Raw genomic sequence first — 21,714 nt, 5'->3', positions numbered from 1 at the left:
ATAATAATAATCATATCACTATCTACTGAAGCTTCATAGGTAGAAAAAATGGTTTGGTCAAGGTCACACATTGAGTGAGAAAGTTGTTATTCAAACCCAAGTAGGCTGGCATTGGAACCAGGGACATTAATCTCCCCTTAATACTGAATATTGTTAGTTTATTAAGCAATGCTACATATAAAAAATTTGGTTGTTTGTTATTTTTGTATTTTTCTTTTCTTAATTAGCCATTACTTCAGGAAGTAATATAAGCATGATATATTACTCAAAGTTAAAAACTAGGTTGATTCCAAAGTGAATATTTAGTACAAATATATATCAATATTTATCTATCTAGACAAGAGAGAAAATATCAAAGAATAAAGGAATAAAATTTAAATTTTTATTATTTTTATTGTTTTAAAAAATCATCCTTATTTTACTGAATGTATTTTTAAATTCCAACTTTTCTAATTAAAAAATGATTTAAATGTTAGTCCTCTCAAATTGACCCACCAAATATGTAAACTTCTCATCCGGGCCAGTTTTCACCACCATTGCTATACTCTTCCTAGACCATAAATCCATCCCTAATTTTAACTTGATTTTAAATACAATTTTCAAACATGTATACTACATATTACTTAGAAAACATTATGAACATTATGTCATTCTTTGAGATAACTGTAAAACAGAAACAACCTTTAACTATGATAGAACTTAAAATATTTGCATTCAAACATATTCTTATGTGAATACATTCACTTTTATAAAGTGAGTTTCTAAACTGACTGGAATAAATATGGTTCAATCATTACAATTCCATTAAAGTTGCTGTCATTTTTATACCCTGAAACATATTTTTCACTTCATATTCCATTTCCAAATTCAAGGTATATAGTTTATTTTTCATACACAGAGCAAAAGACAAGAGTGAAAGTCAACTCAGTATACTTCAAATGGTGGGCAAGTTAGAAAAACAATTTTTTCTTGAGCTAACGAAGGTCAACATCTCAAACACAACATATTCTTGAAGAATATTCTTCAAAGTAATCCTTTTCAAAAGTACATCTAAAATCAAGAATGTCTGCAGAGTGTTATTTTGAAGTGAGCTAATGCCAAAATATTCCAGTCATCAGCACACTCAATCATAAGACAGAGAAAATCTATTGACATTCTTCTTCAAAGGGTTACTGAGAGTATTATCATATTTGTAACTGAAACAGTCCTTTTTTATTTCATTTTTTTGCAGATAATTTTCATAATATTAGCCTTCAGTAAATACATATTGCAACTCATATGGCAATTAACTATTTTTAACATGAAAGGACACAAAATTTTAAAAGATGGGTTGGCCTGAAACACAGAATGGAACAATGCTATCATTATCCTTTCAAGTGGGAAATACAGTTTAAAAGCAATAATCAACTGATATCTAGCCTTCAGTGCATAAAAACGACCAGACTATCATTTAAAAACCTTAAGGGGCTATAAAATACAGAACAGAGGACAGTTATAATCACATTCCTTCATTTCCATTTCTACAAAATCTACAAATCTACTTTAGCACTTAAGTTAAATGGCTTCAAGAGGCCCATGAGATTGAACACTTTAAGTATGAAAATGACTGCCATTTAGTGGACCAATCAATTAGCTTGACCATATACTTTTATGGTTCTTCACCTGAACTTATTTATTGCTTCTAGCCAAGTGTTTTCCAAATTGGTTGCTTTGTGTCCCATCATACTAGGTTTGTCACCAATGCATTATATTTAATGTGCTTCCACTGAGATTGTTCAAGCCTACCTGAAAAACCTCATTTTACAAAGAACTATTATGGAGTGTCTATTTGAGTATGTTCTAGGACCACCGTATACATCTGAATTCATATTACTGTTTTGATGTTCTTCATGTGGCTTGTATAAAATACAAAGGAAAACAATATGTGTGATTTGTGTTATCCTAATAAATATAGAAGTAATTGTACATTTAGCTAGATGGGTCACAGATAAAGGAATCACAGAATCATAGATTTACTTGAAAGATGATATTCAAATAGAAGTACTCAAAATAATATGTAATATATTATTACATATATTATGTATACACACACACACACACATGCACATACTCATCTTCAGACCATTCCTGACGATTTAAAGGTTTTAGGAATGTAAAGGATAACAAAAAACCTGGTAAAGTACACTGAGCTTGGAAGGGACCATGGGATTAGGTTGAATAAGAAAGAATACATACTTATTAACATGCATTTGAATTATGAATTTACACTACTGGATCTACAATTTAAGCTGAATTGGTTAAAACTGACAAAGGATAAGAAAAGAAGGAATAAAATCCTCTCATCTTTGAAGGTCTGAATAACATGTACAGCTAGAAGCCATGGCAAATATCACAGTGCTAAAAGGATTCTCAGGGTCTGGTACCTACAGAAATAGAAACTCAGTTTGGGAATCTCAATGGAAGAGCCCACAGTCCTGACCTGGAGGCTTTAGTTACACAGCTCAAAAGATTACCACAATGTGATCGGGCTATTATGTCTTGTATTTGCTTGAGAGTAACACTGAGTTAATCCTTTCACATTTAAGATTCTACTTTTATTTGCCAAGAGTCATCTTCTAGAGTTTTAAATCAATTTTTGTCTTCAATGCGGGCCTGACATCATGGATTTTAGTAAGTATAAAAACCATAACTTAAAAATCATTAAAACATAACTTGTAAGATTTCTATGTTAAAATAGAATTAAATATGGGAAAATAATTAATAAACTGTCAAATATAGAAAACACTTTGCCCTGTGTAGAAAGTAAATAAGTGGCTTTGTTTTATAATGATCTCCTATTTTTATACATAGAAGTGTGGCTAGTAAAATGTTTTGTTTAGTTGCCAAACAGTAAAAAATTGAAGTCTTAAAAGATTCAGTGTTTTCAAATTAATAATATGTTATTGCCAAATTTAGTGTCACAATAATAAAGCCTTAGTATAGTTAATGAATAGTAAATAAATATAATTTAAAAAATAGAAGATAAATTCAAATGTTTTTACAGATACAGATTTTCTATAAAGTTTGGGACACTTATAGAAATATTTTCTCTAAAGGAGAATTAAAACACCCTAAATAATTACCCCTACCTAAATATAATATCATGCTTACGTAGTTGTAGAAAACTGAAACTTTTAAAGAGATGAGCTCTATAAAAAGTGGAGGACATTTAAACATATACATATACATACATATATACAGAAAGAGAGAATATCTGAGTTTTTAATTTTAATTGTTAGAGATATTTAGTAATTAAGGCACTTAAAAAGCAAAAAAAGAAAACACTTACATAATGAGAAAAAATGTTTGAAAGCTTACATCTGTCTTTAACATCATGTCAGTCTGCATATTAATTGAACAAAACATTTGCTCTTTTTGATGCTGATGTTTTTTTTGTTTGTTTACTTGAAACAATCATTTTCATAGATACTCTGAAAAAAAGCTTTAGTGTCTTGTTCATTAATAATTTTATTAATTCAACGAGTAATCAGGTGCAATTCATCAACTGCACAACACTTTGTGTTCTATTTTTGCTAAATGCTTTTTCTCTGGAATTTAAATTATAAAGAAAGAGTGGCTGACTAATCTGAATTTCTCAATTTATTCATGTTCAATGAAAAGCTATTCATCAGCGTAAACTCCGCTGTGAGTTCAAATCAAATTCAAGCCACCTGGGAGTAAACAAAATTGCTCTTCTTCCCTAACACTTGGAAGGAGATAAAAATAACACATTTTCAAGAGACTCTGGATACTAATATGTTTAACTGAAATAAAACAGGCATGGCAAAGCATCAGGCACTTCCACTATATCAGATGTTTTTTCCATGCACTACCCACTTCTAAAATAGGCTTTTATTAGTTTTATTTTCATCATATAATGTTGATTTCTTTTACACCTCGCAGGTATAAAAAAATCAGTTATGTTCAGTACCCCAAGATATGCAAAAAATCTACAAGATTATTAATGTATTCCTTTTCTTTTAAAACATTTTACATATAAATGGAATTTGTGATTAAAATATTCACTTTCAGAATTGTTATTAAGTATTCAAATCTCACAGGACTATAAATCTATAGTTCAGTATCTACCTGTTTGGATTTTATAGATGCTTATTCTTTTAAAATCAGACATTTTTCATAATAAACATATGACTAAAAGTGGTCTATGGAGTAGAATTGAGGCTTCCGTGATTTTGAGGGAAGATCTCAGAGACAGTCCTTTAGAGACTTTTCTCTACTAATAATGGAACTAAATTTCATCTATTTTTGTGCACCATGCTGATATAAGGTTATATCTGTAGCTGGAGAGTTTTGGGTCCATGTATACTTGTGTAAATAAATTATCAGTCAATTAAAAAGCAAAGGAACTATTGAAATGGTAAAGCTCCCACTCCTTTTTATTTATTCTTCTTGATGACTCAGGGATATTTGGATTTAGCCTATAAAAATCCACACATCACAGGTGATCCTCAATTCTTAAACTTCCTGAACCTACATCCATTTCATCAACAAAGGAAATAACCAATGGATACATGGGCTAGTGCCGCCCACCAGACAACAACTATGCATTGGCAGAGTCATTACCTTTAACCAGAGGTGTCTGAAATTTCTGAATATTTTATGGCAATTATCGTTTATTTCTTCACATAATAAATCAAAATGTTAATTCAAAATTATGGTTACTAGGGATCAAAAGTAGAGGAATCATAAAAATAAAAGACTTGAAACAAGGATGGAATCTTCTGACATGCTGAAAGCAGCAAATCTTAACCTCAACTGGACACACAGTTGGATTGTATATTCAATTATGAAGGAAAAGAATATTCAAGGATATATAAAAAATGTGAGAAATATATTGTTGGAGATTTTGTCTATGAGGTGGGACCTAATAAAGATCTTTTATCTGTTTAGCTATTAGGAAATGGAATCTTCTTTGTGAATTTTAACATTTAGGAAAGTATTATTCATACAGTATAGGATATCCGATAGTTAGAAGTGAATGCACTGGGTTTTAAAAAGATGGGTTAATGAACTTTTCTACTTAGTTCTTATCTTCAGCCTACCTCCAAAACATCATCTTTGCTTCAGGGGAAGATATATAAAGTCCAAGTTTACCTTCTCCCAAAGCAGCTGTAAGAGTTGCTGCTGTGTAAGTGATGGAGACCAGGATGCATGGAGCTATAACCCTGTGAGGAGCCTGTAGAAGGTGCATTGTGACTTGAGCATCAATCTGATCTGGATGAGCAGAGCTCCTGGTACTTCAGTGGCCATTCACCTTGAAAGGGAGGGTGAGGACCTGAAGGAGGAAATTCATTTTGTTTCTCTTTGAAACTGTATTTTTAAAAATTGGTAGAACACTTTGATGGTCTAAGAAATATTTGTGTTTATATGAGGTGGTCTCCTCTAAAATATTATCACAAAACATATGAAAATAAGCATTGTTTTTGTTAAAATAAACTTAAATCTCACATAATGATGTAAGAAAATCTGCATGTAATAAAATCTGCATTTTACAATCATATTTTTATTCAATCACTTAATTCCCATTGAGGTATTTACTGAATCATGAAGTGTATTTACTGAATCATGAGATTTAAAAAATCTTTTACTATTAATTTATTGTTTTTGAAAAATCCACTGGTCATTATAATAGGCAGTGCTGTTTCAAACGTAATGATCTACACTGTTATCTGCAGCAGAAATGATGTTCGCACAGCTGGTGTACACTTGGAGACAACCATGCCCTTTATGGTACCTTGTCTCTGCGTGGCTCTTATCCCTAACATTCGCCTTTTAACGTCTCTATAGAGATCTAACAGAAAAAAATCACAAGAACAGCATCTTTTGTGCTTCTCTTTCTCTGGAAAAACCAAAGCAGCAGTGTATCTTCCCGTATTTAAAAAAGAAAGAAAGAAAAATGTTTTAATCTTTCATTTTCCAATATAAAGATTTTAGCCAAAAGGGTATTTATTAAAAGAAAATAGATCTGTCACTCACTAATTCAGTGACTAACTTCATAAGTTTAAAACTTACTTTTTCTATGAGTATCAGACAAAAGTAAGACAAACTCGAAATTTCAACTCTCTTTCAGAAAGAAAGAAAGGGAGAAAGAAAGAAAGAAAAAAGAAAGATTCTACTGGCTTAGCAATTAAATCTAAAACAGCTTCCCTTATCTAGGCTTAAGTGAAGGTAGATATGAAAACATAGACTACCTACATTTTGTTTTCCTCTAAGGCTTGCTATTTCTAATAGACTGGAAGAAGCCAACCAACCTGTCAGGAGTTTATTGCAGAGGAACAGTGGTGACTTCTGGGAAATAATTCATCAAAAAAATAGTGGGGGGCTTCCCTGGTGGCGCAGTGGTTGAGAATCTGCCTGCCAATTCAGGGTACACAGGTTCGAGCCCTGGTCTGGGAAGATCCCACATGCCACAGAGCAACTGGGCCCGTGAGCCACAACTACTGCGCCTGCGGGTCTGGAGCCTGTGCTCCGCAACGAGAGGCCGAGATAGTGAGAGGCTAGCGCACTGCGATGAAGAGTGGCCCCCACTCGCTGCAACTAGAGAAAGCCCTCGCACAGAAACGAAGACCCAACACAGCCAAAAATAAATAAATAAATTTATTTAAAAAAAGAGAAAAAAATAATAGTGGGGAACAGGCCTGGTTCAAATATACAGATAACCTTCAGAATGCAGGGACAGTTCTGAAAATAGTAGTTACCAATAGTTGACCTTTTATATTTCCATTCCAAACAATGCATTCATGTCTGAGTCCTAATAGTGAAAAACCTATGAATACAAATAAAAGAGCAGGGATATTTATTGTAATGGCAGAAGAGTGAGCGGTTGTGACTTCCACAAATAACAATTATAAGCCGACTAAAATTTTTTTAAGTAACTCAACTATTTAAAGGTACTGTGAAATGTCCTAAGCGGAGAGAATCCAGAGGAAATTCTAATCTGATTGTGTCTTTCTGGCCTAAGGGCACTGTCCAATCTCCCCGGCTATAGCTGCAGAAGATACCAGAACAAAACTCCACAGCCTGGCTTGCCAGTAAAAATGTGCCACAGATCAGATTTCAAGTTGGAAATCTCCAAAATGTGTTATTTATAATGCTCAGTTTTCAACTAAAATTTAGTAGATATACAAAGAAATAAGAAAGTATGATCCATATTCAGAATACAGAACAGATATTCCAAGTTGATCTTGATATTGGATTTAGCTGACAAAGTATGCAAAGCAGCTATTATAATAAATACATTCAAATAAGTAAGGAAAATATGTCAAAGGGTTAGAGAAAAATATGTTTTCCATATTATACTCTTCTATCACCAAACACAAGAGAGCTATTCTTCAAATTTGGCCTGAAAACAGAATTCAGTTGGGACTTTGCGTATCGACAGTTTGAAAGAATGACAGGGAAATCTTGGAGGATCCTATGTACCAATGTATTTATCCTAAGCAGGCAGCAGTGGTCACAGCTTCTAGTAGTGGCAGTGATAGTTCCCAGAATCTGATCCTCAGCTGCTGTTGGAAGCATCACTGAGCATATGGCTAACTAGCTCCTTGGTCAAAGACCTTTTCTTCTCAAAGTGGTCACTGAAAGCAAGTGGTGAGATGCCTTCAAATGAACATATTATACTGTGCAAACTATTTAGGTACTTTGAAGAACTCTCACCTACAGCTAAGTTATTCTTTGAGAGAAGAACTAAAATCATGTTTTGGAAATCATGGAAATTTTATTTTTCAACAACATAGCTAGAATCACACATTCATTACTCCAAAGACAAACATTGCCACTTTCAACCCCATGTTATCTTTAAGTTTCCTTTTTATGCTTCTTTTCCAATATCAATAGTATATCTATACCCTAATAGAAATTGTGGATGTGAAAATATTCATAACAATAACTTTAAAAAGACTAGGACTGGACACTAATTCAAGGATTCATCGTCACATTGAGTAAAATTTCCATAAAGTTCACTTCTTTGATTTCACTGAGATGCAGTCAATACTTGTGTTCTCTAGTACCATTACATCTCGGTGCCTGCCACACAGTAAGTAGTCCTTACGTATTTGTTGAACAGATACAGGGTAAAGTTCCCTAAACTATGTATAAAGCCTTCTACTACAAAAGTGGGTAAGTCCTTAGGGAATTTTATCCGTACCTAAGGAATGTATTGCCCTGCCTCTTAAACATGCATTTTACCCTTCAAGATATTTTTCCAATCTGGATCACTAGACAGTGGACAGGGCAGGGACATTTTTTAATTTAGATGTGACAAGGTACTGTGTTATATTTTTCTTGGGCAATATTACAAGGGACAAATAATATTACTCTGGCCTCGTAAGAATGTGTTTCAAGTTCCAAAGACTGGTTGCTAAATTATTTCAACCCTGGAGTGGTAAAAACATTTTTATCTTGGTGGTCTTATTATGGAGTCAAAGTCCCAAAGATGACATACTGAAAAAAAAAATTATTTGGTTCTAGTGGTGGATTTTTCTTTATAAGGAGTGGTATTAACTAGTATCTAGCTGCTGGTAGTCTGTCAATATTTAAAATCTAACTTCAAGGACAAGTCACAATCTCTTGTAGCCTAGATGTTCATATATTTACATCACCACCTAGTTTGCAGAGAGCCTCTAAGGGTAAAATGGTGTTTCAGTCTTCTGAAAGATGGTTAAAATTAAAACATTACTATTGTTATTAATAATACAAACGTATAAAAAATAAAATAAATAGTTGAAACCTTACCTATTGGGTTACTTGAAAGTAACCTTGTTACTTGAATCCTTTCTAACAGCATCCATAATTCTCAGAGCCACCAAATCATACCCTGGTGGGACTTGCCATTCTAGTTCTGGTCACCTTTGATAAGGTTGGTTAGCCTGTTTATAGCTGACTCTCCTTCAGCCTCATTTAGTGCTGAACTGAACTGGGGAGATGAGAGCAGAAAGTGGCTATGGAAGATGTTGGAATCTTTTCCAAGAAAGTGCATAATAAAGAGATGCAACTGTATCACAATTAATTCCAGTAATAGGCCTGCTAGTGAGTGCTGGGTCAAACAGTATTTAATGGTGAATTCTGGGGTATATGTGAGAAGAAGTGAAGTACTATTTACACAGGATCAAAGACAACCCTTATCAGGTGGCAAGGAATTACTGTATCTTAGGGAGGAGATACTGGTACATACTTATAAATAAAGATATAAATTTAAATGAAACCAATTGGGAAAGGGTCAAGTTTCTGGTATCACATAAATATGACTAGAGTCCCTTTTTTTTCCCTTATAAATGTGAAGCCAATGATCAGTAAGTCTTTATTACCTGCCAAATAATTCACATTATACGATAGAGTAAGGCCATTTTTCTATCTTTATTTCTAATATCCCATTAGAGTATGATTCCAGATGGAAGAGTTTTACATTAACATTTTATTATGATTAGATACATTTGTGTTGGGGAAATTTAATGTGAAGTGTGGGATCTTGCTCTTTAGCATATTCTGGATATATATATATATATATTTACCTTTTAAGAATAAGACCTTCGAGATTCTTAGAAAAGAAATTAGAAAAAGTTAAAATATTATAAATCACTAAAACTTACAAAACACTTGAAAAATATGCAAGAATTTTCTTTTCTTTTTAATTAAAGAGCAAGGGACTGAGTTAAGGAAAGTTTAAGTGACTTGCCTAGGGTCACTCACAGCTAGTAAGATACAGGGTCAGACATCCCTGACAGTTTAACACATACAGTTCTTTTATGATCTTATCAAAACTAAAGTCATGCATATTCCAAAAGGATAATGTCTCCAAACGTTCCCACATTCTTAAATTTACAAACATTTATCATTTATGTAGGGATGTTCCCCTTTATATTAATATTCCCAAATAAAGATCAGCTTTAAAAATGTTTAATGGGGTCTTCCCTGGTGGTGCAGTGGTTGAGAGTCTGCCTGCTGATGCAGGGGACACGGGTTCGTGCCCCGGTCCGGGAAGATCCCACATGCCGCGGAGCGGCTGGGCCCATGAGCCATGGCTGCTGAGCCTGCGCGTCCGGAGCCTGTGCTCTGCAACGGGAGAGGCAACAGCAGTGAGAGGCCCGTGTACCACAAAAAAAAAAAAAAAAAAGAAAAAAAAGAAAACAATGTTCAATGGCATTTCTTCATGCACAAAAAGATTTTTATCCTTCACAGGAGAATACCTCACACCAAAGGATAAGTAGAAAATAATAAAGACTCATAGAGATGCCTGTGCTTGTGGCAGGAAAGCTGTCTTTTTCTCATCCTTTAGGTAAATTCCTGGCTCGTGCCTAACACTCTCTCAGAGAACTGGATTGAAAGCTGAGTCTCAGGAAATTGCAAATAATTACATGTCCCGAGCCTTATGGTCTCATATGAACAGTTAAACACTGAATGTTAACTTTCAGATTACCGAGGTTCAATTTGGCACTATAATAGTGTCGATAGCACTTACTGTACTCAATTTTGGGGAAATTTTTTTCTACCGGTAGCAAAAATAACTGTCAGCCATATGTGTATGCATACAAAATTAAGTACTCTATCTAGAACTGTATGCCTTAGCAGTAATTTGCTCTTGTTGGGCATCTTTTACTAAATTAAGACAATTTTCCTAATGTGGCAGAGGTGGGGTTAAAAATTTCACTATCAGAAAGTTTTATTTTGGCTATAATACATCAACACAAATATTTCTGACTAGCTTTCTTTTCAATGGCTTGAAATTTAAAGAATCAGATAAATTATTTTACTTTTATTTTTATATTTATTTATATTCAGGAGGTTATTTTCATTTTTTAATTGAAGTACAGTATACTAATTTTCAAAAAGAAGTGTAAGCAATTAATAAACACACATTTATAAGGGTACCTATGGTAACAAATATTGACAGAAATATCATAATTGAGGTATAATTTATCAAGAACGAGCAATAAAATAAGTCCTAAAAGCTACATTTATCTTTATTTAACATGAAAGAAACTTTCATGTTAAATTTATTGTACTCTTTTGGATTAGGAGCTTTTCTGAAATACAGGAATGCTTAGTGATGATCAGTAAAATTATTTAGATCAGTAAAATAAATTTTTGAAATTACTTGGGAAAATATATACTATATACTTTGAGATTATTTGCCCTCATTATTTTTATTTTTTAAAACAAGTCAATTGTAAAGCTAAGACTCCTCTGTTCAGTTAGTGATGAAGAACAGTTTTTTTTTTTTTTTTTTTGCGGTACTTGGGCCTCTCACTGCTGTGGCCTCTGCCGTTGCGGAGCACAGGCTCCAGACGTGCAGGCTCAGCGGCCATGGCTCACGGGCCCAGCAGCTCTGCGGCATGTGGGATCTTCCCGGACCGGGACACGAACCCGTGTCCCCTGCATCGGCAGGCGGACTCTCAAACTTTGCACCACCAGGGAAGCCCTCTTCTTCTTTTGACAATAAATCCTTGATCAAAATGTTGTCCCTGCCACACCACTACCACTTATTAGCTGTGTTAATCTGATATGGTCACTTAACCTCACCAAAACGTCAGTCTCTTTCTTTGTAGAACTAGCATTCTATTACTATTAGAAGAAAAACGTAAGATTTAGAAATTATGCTGAATAAAGCATCTGATCTACCCATGGCTCTCAATGAATGGCAGCTCTTATTATATGAGTTCATATCCCATCAGAAAGCAAAGCAATTATTTATATAAATTTAAAAACCTAAGAAAAAATGAAATGTATATATAATCTATCATCAAGCACCTTAAGATAAAATAATTTAGAATTCCACATTACTTTCTATAATAGGAATATAAACACAGCTAGTGATGGCTAAAAAGAATTTTAACCACTTTATCAAGGTATGGTTGACATACAAATAGCTGTACAAATTTAGCGTATACAACTTGATGAGTTTGTAGATAAATATACATATGCGAAACCATTATCACATTCTGTTCTGTAAACATGTACATCAGTTCCAAAAGTTTCCATCCACCCTCAATGTTTTTGAAGAAGATGATGATAATTTGTGATAAGAACACAACAAAAATCTACCACCCTAGTGAATTTTTAAGTATGAGATATAGTTTACTAGCTATAGGCACTATGCTGTATGGTATAAGCTTAACATTTTTGTTTCTTTTCTTTGAATGTAGTGGAAAACCTTACAATTCTTTATATCCAGGCCATATGTGCACTAAGAAACTAATGTCACAGTAGGATAAAATCCTACACATTTCATTTAAATATACTTTTTGTTGATTTATTTCAATTTTTTGCAAAACTTTCTTAAAAAGCAATCCACTGAATTAGTTAAAGTATGTGGCAAAGTACGATGATGTAAGGTGTTGATGTAAAGTGATTGCCATAAATCATGTTATATTCAACACATTAACACAACTTTATCTGTAATTAGAAGAAAAAAAAGAAGATGAAGTAAAGAAAAAAAAATCTCAGCATGGATAATGTGAAACATAAAGAGGAGGTTATTTTTAATAGCATTTTGCAATATCTTTTTATTCTTTTGGCTACAAAGTAGAGCAATAATACACATAAAACTAAACTGCAAATGGCTTGTTATTGTTCCAACTATTCCTTTGAAATGCAGTGTATTACAAACAATTTGCTAGGGACATTTTCTTTTATTTGGTGGAAAATGGCCATAAAAGCAAAGATGTTTCCTTTGAGGAACATGAATTATTATACTACTTTAAATAGTTCCTACTTGAGATAGCAAAACAGCTTAATCTTTGAATATTATGTGTAGACACAGTGTTTTACTTAAGCATCATTTGTTCATATAAATAGCTATTTTTATGTAAAATTTTTTAAGCACAAGGTTAAAAGATTGTTAATATATTTTTCTTTTTCTTCTATTGAAAATTTGGTGGAAGTCTAAACTACATTTTAAGAATGTAACAGCCTAGTCATTTTAAAAGCCAAAAGTTTAGGGATTTTACCTTTCAAAAACCCAAACCAAACCAGTCAGATTACCCGTAAAATTGTTTAGACCAAGGGAAGAAAAAAGGCAACACTCTGACCTCTATATAAAAAATCAAATCAATTATCACACCTGTAAATAAACCAAAGAGGATCCATGAAAGCAGATAAAGATTCCAAATCTCAAGATACTGTAACAACTACATAATAAATGTGATCAGAAAAGGTTATCTTGAACAAAGGTTCCTTGGAAGCACATAAATCATAGAAATAATTATCTCTGTATGGTGACAGGGGCTTAGGAAGTGAACTACTTTAGGAGTATCCTCCAGAGATCCTCAACCATTTATGAGCTGCACCATCATTCCTACAAAAGACAAGATGGTTACTCTAGGTGAGTCAACCATACAAGTGCTGTATTCAAAAGAAGAAATGAACTGTGCACAGAAAGGCTAATATAATGTAGTACTGATATGAAATAACTACTTAATGTGTAGGTTTTTATCAAAAATTGCTTGGGACCCTTTTTTCCTGATTTATTCACTAAAGCACATTCTTACAAAGAAAAATAAGCAGGCAAGCACAGAATGTTTATTGGATGTTAGCACTCTTCTGAAGTTTTGTTGTTGGTTTCTTTTTTTTTCAGGTTGGAGCTCAAGGCAGGCTACCCCAGAATATTACACAATGGCATATTGATTATTTTGAATTACAGTTACTCAAGAAGTGGCCAATGCATGGAGGATACTCTGACCCTCCTTTATGTTTCCCTGAAGGCAAGAAATAAATCTCCCATGTGAAAGGTGCATTCCCCGCATCTGACAGTCGAAGCATACCCCTATCGCCAGAGATCAGGAATTCAGGCCAAGAAGCCCCTATGAACAACATTGTTACTTCTTAAATTTACTACCCCAAGCTCAAACTCTGTTTAGATTCTTCACTAATTGAGCATCCAAAACTTAAGTTTATTTGTCCTGTCAATTCCTCACAAGTTTATTGTTTCTTTGTCTAAAAAGCATAAAAGCTGCCTGCTTTGGCCACTTCTTAGGTCCCTCCCATTTTTATGAGACCTCTGTGTGCACAAATTAATTTTTTTCGTTTTTTTTTTCTCCTGCTAATCTGTCTTGTGTCAATTTTATTATTATTCCAGCCACAAGAACTCAAGAGGTGTCATGGGGAAAGTTTCCCTTCCCCAACATTCACATAACCTAGCTCTAGTGTGGCCACCATGCTAGGTGCTTAGGATATAATAAGATTGAGTCCCTGTCTTCACAAATTGTATATTCTAAGAGGGGACAGAGAAAAATAAATGGAAATAGAAAGTTGCTTCACACTGTAATGAATATTGTAAAGGTTCTCATCATGGAGTTCTTCCTGCATTTAAACTAAGACCTGAGGAATGAGTAAGAAATTATCAGGGGAGGTGAGTGAGAAGCAAAGTGTTTAAGGAAAAGAGGATAAAATGAGAGTCCAGGGAAGAAACAGAGAAAATGAAAAACTGAGGAAGCCTAATAAATCCAGATTGGCAAGGGTGAAGAGGGCAAAGAGAGGTAAAAGAGGCAGAAAACCAAAGGACTCTAACAAGTGGCATTGCATGCTGGAACTATGCGTTTGTACTTCAGGACAAAGAAAAGCTATTAAAAGTTTTTTAAAAAGAAAGTGATATGATGAAACCTGCAAATTTGAAAGATCTCACTGGTAGCTGTGTGGAAAATAATTGGAAAGGCCAGAGAAAAAAAGATAATTTAGGAGGCCATCCCATATTTCAGGTAAAATATAATAGTGGCCTAAATTAACCCAATGTTAATGGAAATGGAAATATGTGAATGGGCCAGAGATATATTTTAAAGGTTGGAATTAACAGGACTTCATAACTGATTGTTAACTTTTTTTAAGATTGTGCTGTGATTTTGCTGACCATGATTCTTTCTTCCCTTAACTCTGCCTGTTGTACTGAGGGTCAAATTTAAATGTGGCTCACTGTAAATTTCAAGTGAGTAGATCTAATTAGTGAACATTTTGAAAGTAGTTATTGTCTACTATCCAGTTTATTTTATGCTTAAGAAAATTATTATCTCTCTTACAGCTGAGGTACAAGAAATTCCAATACTGCAAATAAAAATGGGAAAGGAGGGCTTCCATGGTGGTGCAGTGGTTGAGAGTCCGCCTGCCAATGCAGGGGACATGGGTTCGTGCCCCGGTCCGGGAAGATCCCACATGCCGCGGAGCAGCTAGGCCCGTGAGCCATGGCTGCTGAGCCTGCGCTTCCGGGGCCTGTGCTCCACAACGGGAGAGGCCACAACAATGAGAGGCCCACATACCGCAAAAAAAAAAAGGTAAAGCAGCACAGCTAGGTGAATAGTATGAGCTGAAATGGAGGAGACCTTTCCAGTTTCTAGTGATCATTTTCTTTTCACTCTAGTGCATCATTTCTCATCCTTTGGCCATCATGGGGCTGTCTAGCCCCTAACTGTTCCCTCCTCATACTTCCCCTATTTTGTTCTTTGATTCCATTAGTGAACAATTATAGTAAAGACTGGCTAGTCCTCAGATAAGTGCCTGGGATGGAGATATTGTGAGTTTCCAAAGTGCAAGAGACACTTGCCTTGGAGTGGGGGTGGGGTATGAGGAAGGACTGTGTCAGCAAAAGAAGGCTAGAGTAATCTCCAAGCCTCCACACTCACGTGGAGGAATAGAAGCTAGGCGCCTGGACTTTGTCCCTCTCCCACCTTCCTCACTTACATATTGCTAAGCCAGATATCTGACATTCTTAAGGGGATAAAAGATGAAATCGCAGAGAAGAAATATGAAGCATCTGAGGGGTGTGAGAACTTTGGTTAAATAAAAAAAAAGAAAAAATGTATATGAGGGGAGCCACAATTAATAGGGTAGAACAAAACATTTTAAAGGCACGGTAAATTCCATCAGGGAGATAAAAAGAAAACTGGATATGAAAAATGTAATTTATGAAGTACAGATTTCAATAGCTGGATAGATGGAAGAATGTACTCAGTATAAAAACAAACTGTTAAGTTGGAAGATCAAATTTAGGTCTCTCACAGAATGAGATCAAAGGATGGAAATAATAAGTGAAGAGCTAAGACATCATAATTTCTCAACTTTGGTACTATGTACATTTGTACTGGATAATGTTTTTGCTGTGAGGGGCTTTCTTGTGCATTATAGGATGTTTACCAACATCCTTGTTCTCTCCTCACTAGATGCCAATAATCCTCATGTTCCAACAACCAAAAATCTTCAGACAGTTCCAAATGTCCCCTAGTAACAAAATGCTCTAATGGGGAACCACTGAAATATTTGGATAAGAGAAGTACCATTGGACATAACTGTCTCTTATAAGTCTCAAGCAGTGAAAAAAATAGAGGTGAGGAAGTAAAGAATTAAAAAAATTTATAAACATTATAGAAATTGTTCGTGGACTACCAAATAATAGTGATTTTTAAAAAAATACATACATACATTATATTCATATTATGGTTAAAATTTTAAATATCAAATCAAAATCTAAATTATAATAGCTTTCAAAAAGTAAAAGCAGATCACCTAAAAATTAGCAAGTGTTAGGCATCATTCATATCAAGAAGAGGAAGCAAGAAGACAATAAAATAATACTGTCAGTGTTAAAGGAAAAGAACTTTGAGCTAGGGATGCTATTTTCAGCTGAAAAACAATTAAATCTGAGGCCAAAACATATGTGTGCTCTGGTATAAAAAGTCTTAGGGGCTTCCATGGTGGCACATTGGTTGAGAATCTGCCTGCCAATGCAGGGGACATGGGTTCAAGCCCTGGTCTGGGAAGATCCCACATGCCGCGGAGCAACTAGGCCCGTGAGCCACAACTACTGAGCCTGCGCGTCTGGAGCTTGTGCTCTGTAACAAGAGAGGCTGCGACAGTGAGAGGCCCGCGCACCGTGATGAAGAGGGGCCCCCGCTCGCCGCAACTAGAGAAAGCCCATGCACAGAAATGAAGACCCAACACAGCCATAAATAAATAAATAAATAAATAAATAAATAAATAAAAGTCTTAGAAGGCACACACAATAGAGATCCTTTTGAAATAATATTTAGCAGATATTGCCAGCATCAAGAGCAATAAATCCAAGACATAGAAATGAAATATGGGAAGTAAGGGGGATAAAGGTGTTACCAAGTTTGCTACATCTAAGTGAGCAAGACTTAAATAAAGTATATCCCTAAAAATCCAGAGTGAAGATTTCAAAACATACCAATCTGGTATATGTATATTTCATGGAGAGAGGTACATTTTGAGGAAGAGGGGTTAGACAGTGAGGTAGGTTCTTACTTTGTTTGGGATAAAACGGATTTCTGGCTGGATAATTTTACTGATAAATGCCAAAAAACCCTTCAAGATAATATCTCAAGTTGTTCCAGAAGTTTGAAAGAAGAGAAGCACTTAAAAAAAAAAAAAAAACAAATGACAATAGTACAAAATTGACACCCAAACTAGATGAAGTAGAAGAAGTAAACCACAGACCAATTTAATTTATGGGCTGAGATGTTAAAATTCAAAAAACTAAGAAGAGAACTACCATATGATCCAACAATTCCACTCCTAGGTATATATCTGCAAAACATGAAAACACAAATTTGAAAAGACATGTGCACCCCAATGTTCACAGCGGCACTATTTACAATAGCCAAGGCATGGAAGCAACCCACGTGTCCATCAATAGACTAATGGATAGAGAAGATGTGGGATACACACACACACACACACACACACACACACACAGACACGCAATGGAATATTACTCAGCCATAAAAAGAATGAAATTCTGCCATTTGTAGCAACATGAGAATATTATGCTCAGTGAAATAAGTCTGAGAGAGAAAGACAAATACTATATGATAACACTTGTATGTGGAATCTAAAAAATAATACAAACAAATGTATATAGCAAAACAGAAACAGACTGACAGATATAGAAACAAACTAGTGGTTATCAGGGGGTGAGGGGCAAGTTAGGGGTATGGGATTAAAAGGTGGAAACTACTATTATAAAATAGATAAGCGATAAGGATATCTTGTATAGAAAAGGGAATTATAGCCATTATTTTGTAATAACTTTTAATGGAGTATATTTTGTAAAAACACTGAATAATTATGCCGTATACCTGAAACTAATATAATACTGTAAATCAACCGTACTTCAATTAAAAACCTATCAGAACAGCTGAAATAAAAAATACTGAGAACACACACACACACACAAAATAAAAACTCTAAATGAAAGATTGACTAATTGAATACCATTGTGCAATTTTAAAAACTACACTATAGTGTGGTGTATATTTAATACCAGAAATGCAAGGATAACTCAAACTTAGATAACTTATACATCGGAGTCAAAGGACAGAAATCACATGATTTCTGTGATATGATATATAAATGATATATAAAATATATTCATTATTTTAAAAGAAAATTACAAACAAGGGTTAGAATTAGACTTTCATAACTTGATAAATATTGTTGCTAAAAAGCTAAGTATATATCACATTCAATGGATAAACTTTAGAGGGAGTCTTTCTAAGATCAACAACAGTATAAGGATTGTCCTCTATCATTACTACTGTTTAGCACAGAACTAAAAGTCCTAGATAATGCACATAAGTCAAGAAAAATAATGCAGCATGTATTTGGGGAACTAAGAGATATAACTGTAGCTTTCACTAGTTAATATGTTTATTTATATAGACAATTCAAGATAACCACCTAATCATTGTACCTAAATAGAGGAGGTTACTTAACGTTAATATCATTCTTTATATGAGCAATTAATAACCAAAAAATGGAAGATCCCATTTACAATACAAAGAGAAACTACAACCAATCTTTTTAAAAAATATATTAACCTATAAAGAATATGAATTGCATATATAGAAGTTTAAAACTCTACTAAATGACATAAAAACACTCACCAAATATAGGGAAATTCTATGTTGATATATAAAATGATCTAACATTATAAAGATCTCAGTTCTCCCTATATTTATTTATATATTTAGGCAATTCCAATCTAAACCTCAAGAATTTTTAGGAAACCTCACAATCATTATCAATTCAAATTAATTAATTAATTAAATATTATGAACAGGTAAACAGCTATGAAATAGAAGAGCAAAAACAGGGAAAACTACTGACCTTGCCAGATACTAAAGCACATTATAAAGCCATAGTAATTAATAAAGCCTGTCCTCTTGCAGTTACTATTAAATAGAGTAGAGTAGCATAAATGATGGCTTAGAAACATACAATCTATAATGCAAAAAAAAATGAACTGTTTTATAAATGGTGTCAGAAAAAGTCTCATTACATGGAAGAAAATTCCCCTTCCTAGGCCATACATAAAAATTAACTCCTAGTGGGTGAAGTATCAAAATATGAAAAGGAAAACTTATAATGATAGGAAATAATATAAGACAATATTATTGGAACTCTGAGGTAGGAAAGCTTTCTAAAATATGACTGTATATCGTAAATACTAAAAAGAAAAATATATATTTACTGCAACAAAATTACAGATATTTTAATCAAAGGGCATCATGGGAAAAATAATGGACGGGTGAAAGATTAGGAGAATATATTTGTAAAGTCTTAAAATTATAGAGGATTGGCGACTCTTCCAAATCTTCTGGAAAATATAGAAAATCATATAGAAAATATGATAGATACAGTATAATAATATCAAACACAATAACAGATGCCAAGACCTTACTATTTATCAGTAATGCCTGTGTCTTATATTTATTTACTTATTCAATAACATTAATAGAAATTTCACAGAAGAGGAAACCAAAGTGACTAATATGTATTTTGAAGAGAGATTCAAACACATTAGAAAATAGATAAATGCAAGTTAAAACTATTGATTTCTACTTTATGCACATCGGTTTGGCAAAAAAATGCAAAGTAGGGAAATACTAAGTTCTGGGTATGAATGTGATGAGGACTCATACATTGCAAAGGGAACTATAAATTTGTATAGCCATCCTAGAAACAACCTGGTAATACTTCTTGACAGTATATATGCATGTATATCACCCAGCAGTTCCATTCTTGGGGCTGTTACACAGTGAAATATGAAGAAGATACAACATAATTGGTTAAAAACACAGGCTCTCAAACAAATGATTTGGGCTCATATGCTGTATTTTCCATATGTTAGCCTTTGAGCTTGGCCAAAAGTTTTAAACTCTTGGTGTCAGTATTAAAATTGGTAAATGGAAATAACAGCAATGACAAAAATAATAACTATAATATTTGTCTGTTAGGGTAGTTATGGGTTTTAGCCATGACAACTTCTCAGGTCAGATCCTAGCATACAGCAAGTGCACAATTCATGGTTGCCATTTTATTGTTAAAACAACTCACATTTTATCAACCCTGACACAGAGAGGAGATGTACTAAATACACTAGAGTGGGTACCTGTGAGGTACAAGATTGAGAGTAAAGGAAAAATACGGGAAAAAGGGAAGAGAAAAAACAAACAACAATAATAACAAGAATTGTCTTGCATGGATGGCTAATGACAATGTTTCATGAATCAAGATTATGATCAATTCATATTTATAACCTTTGTGTAACTGAAGTATTTCAGTAAAAAAAAGAAAAGAAAATGAGGATTGCTTATCTTTGAATGATCACAGTGCTGAGTAACTACAGGTACTCTCAAGGTTTTAAAAATGTATCCTTCTATATAGTGTTCAAGATAAAATTACTAAATCAGCATTAGGAATTATTTAAAAGAGGGAGGGTTAATATAAGCAAAGAAAACGTTGTGGCAGCTGTTTTAGTGTATTCATTTGTTTCTAGGCCTGTCCTCAAGGACTTAAAGCAGCCAGCATTTGGGGCTGTATGAAAAGACAAAAGGAAAAGAGGAGAGATGAAAAATGAAAGAGTAAGTGAAGGGGACAAAGGAAGGACACAGGAAACAACTGTGAAGTTATTTTTTAAGAAAAAAGTAAATGTCAGAGAAAAAGCTCCAAGAAAATCAAAATCTTGTTTTACTGTAAATAAACTAGTCAGCAAACAATGAACTGCACAATATATTAAAAAGTAGATAAATTGTAAACAGCAAAGGAGAGATAACTGTTATAACTGTGCTCCCACTGAGTGTTCATAAGGAAACAGTCACACTTTAACACATCTAGTTACATTCAGGTGTACACCTCTTTCAAACCTCTCTCTTTTTTAAATATGTAGAAAGATAGATTTTTAAAGCACTGAGAGTTTCTGCAGGTACTCAGCACTGTGCCTAGACCATAGTGTAGGCTTGGTGAATGTTTGCTAAACTTTGATAGCAACACAAGTATTTAAACGAAAGGTGTTGGGTCCTATGGTGTAATTATGTCCATCCCTTTTTCTGGAGAATACTCTCAGTTTCTTTCCCTATTCTCCTCACTTCTTTTCTGCTTTATCAAAGAACTGATATATGGGGGGCAAGGCCAGGTATCTCTCTTCAATCAGTCAAAGTGAAAAATGGGAGGTTTTCAGAGGATCAAATAAGAGATTGCATGTGAGACCCTTGGCATGCTATGTGACAGAAGAGTACATGCTTTGTAATTTGAGATAGCTCTTTTCATTCCTTTCTAGGTAACACACCTGAAGGGTAGTAAGGTTTAAAGTGTATATAATAAAAGTGTCCAACCACAGCAGCAATTTTGAAAGTGGTTTCTTCATTCATAACT

The sequence above is a fragment of the Hyperoodon ampullatus genome, assembly GCF_949752795.1.
Source record: "Hyperoodon ampullatus genome assembly, chromosome: 6".
Taxonomy (NCBI): domain Eukaryota; kingdom Metazoa; phylum Chordata; class Mammalia; order Artiodactyla; family Ziphiidae; genus Hyperoodon; species Hyperoodon ampullatus.
The sequence above is the reverse complement of the archived record's forward strand: the minus strand, read 5'-3'. Positions refer to the sequence as shown.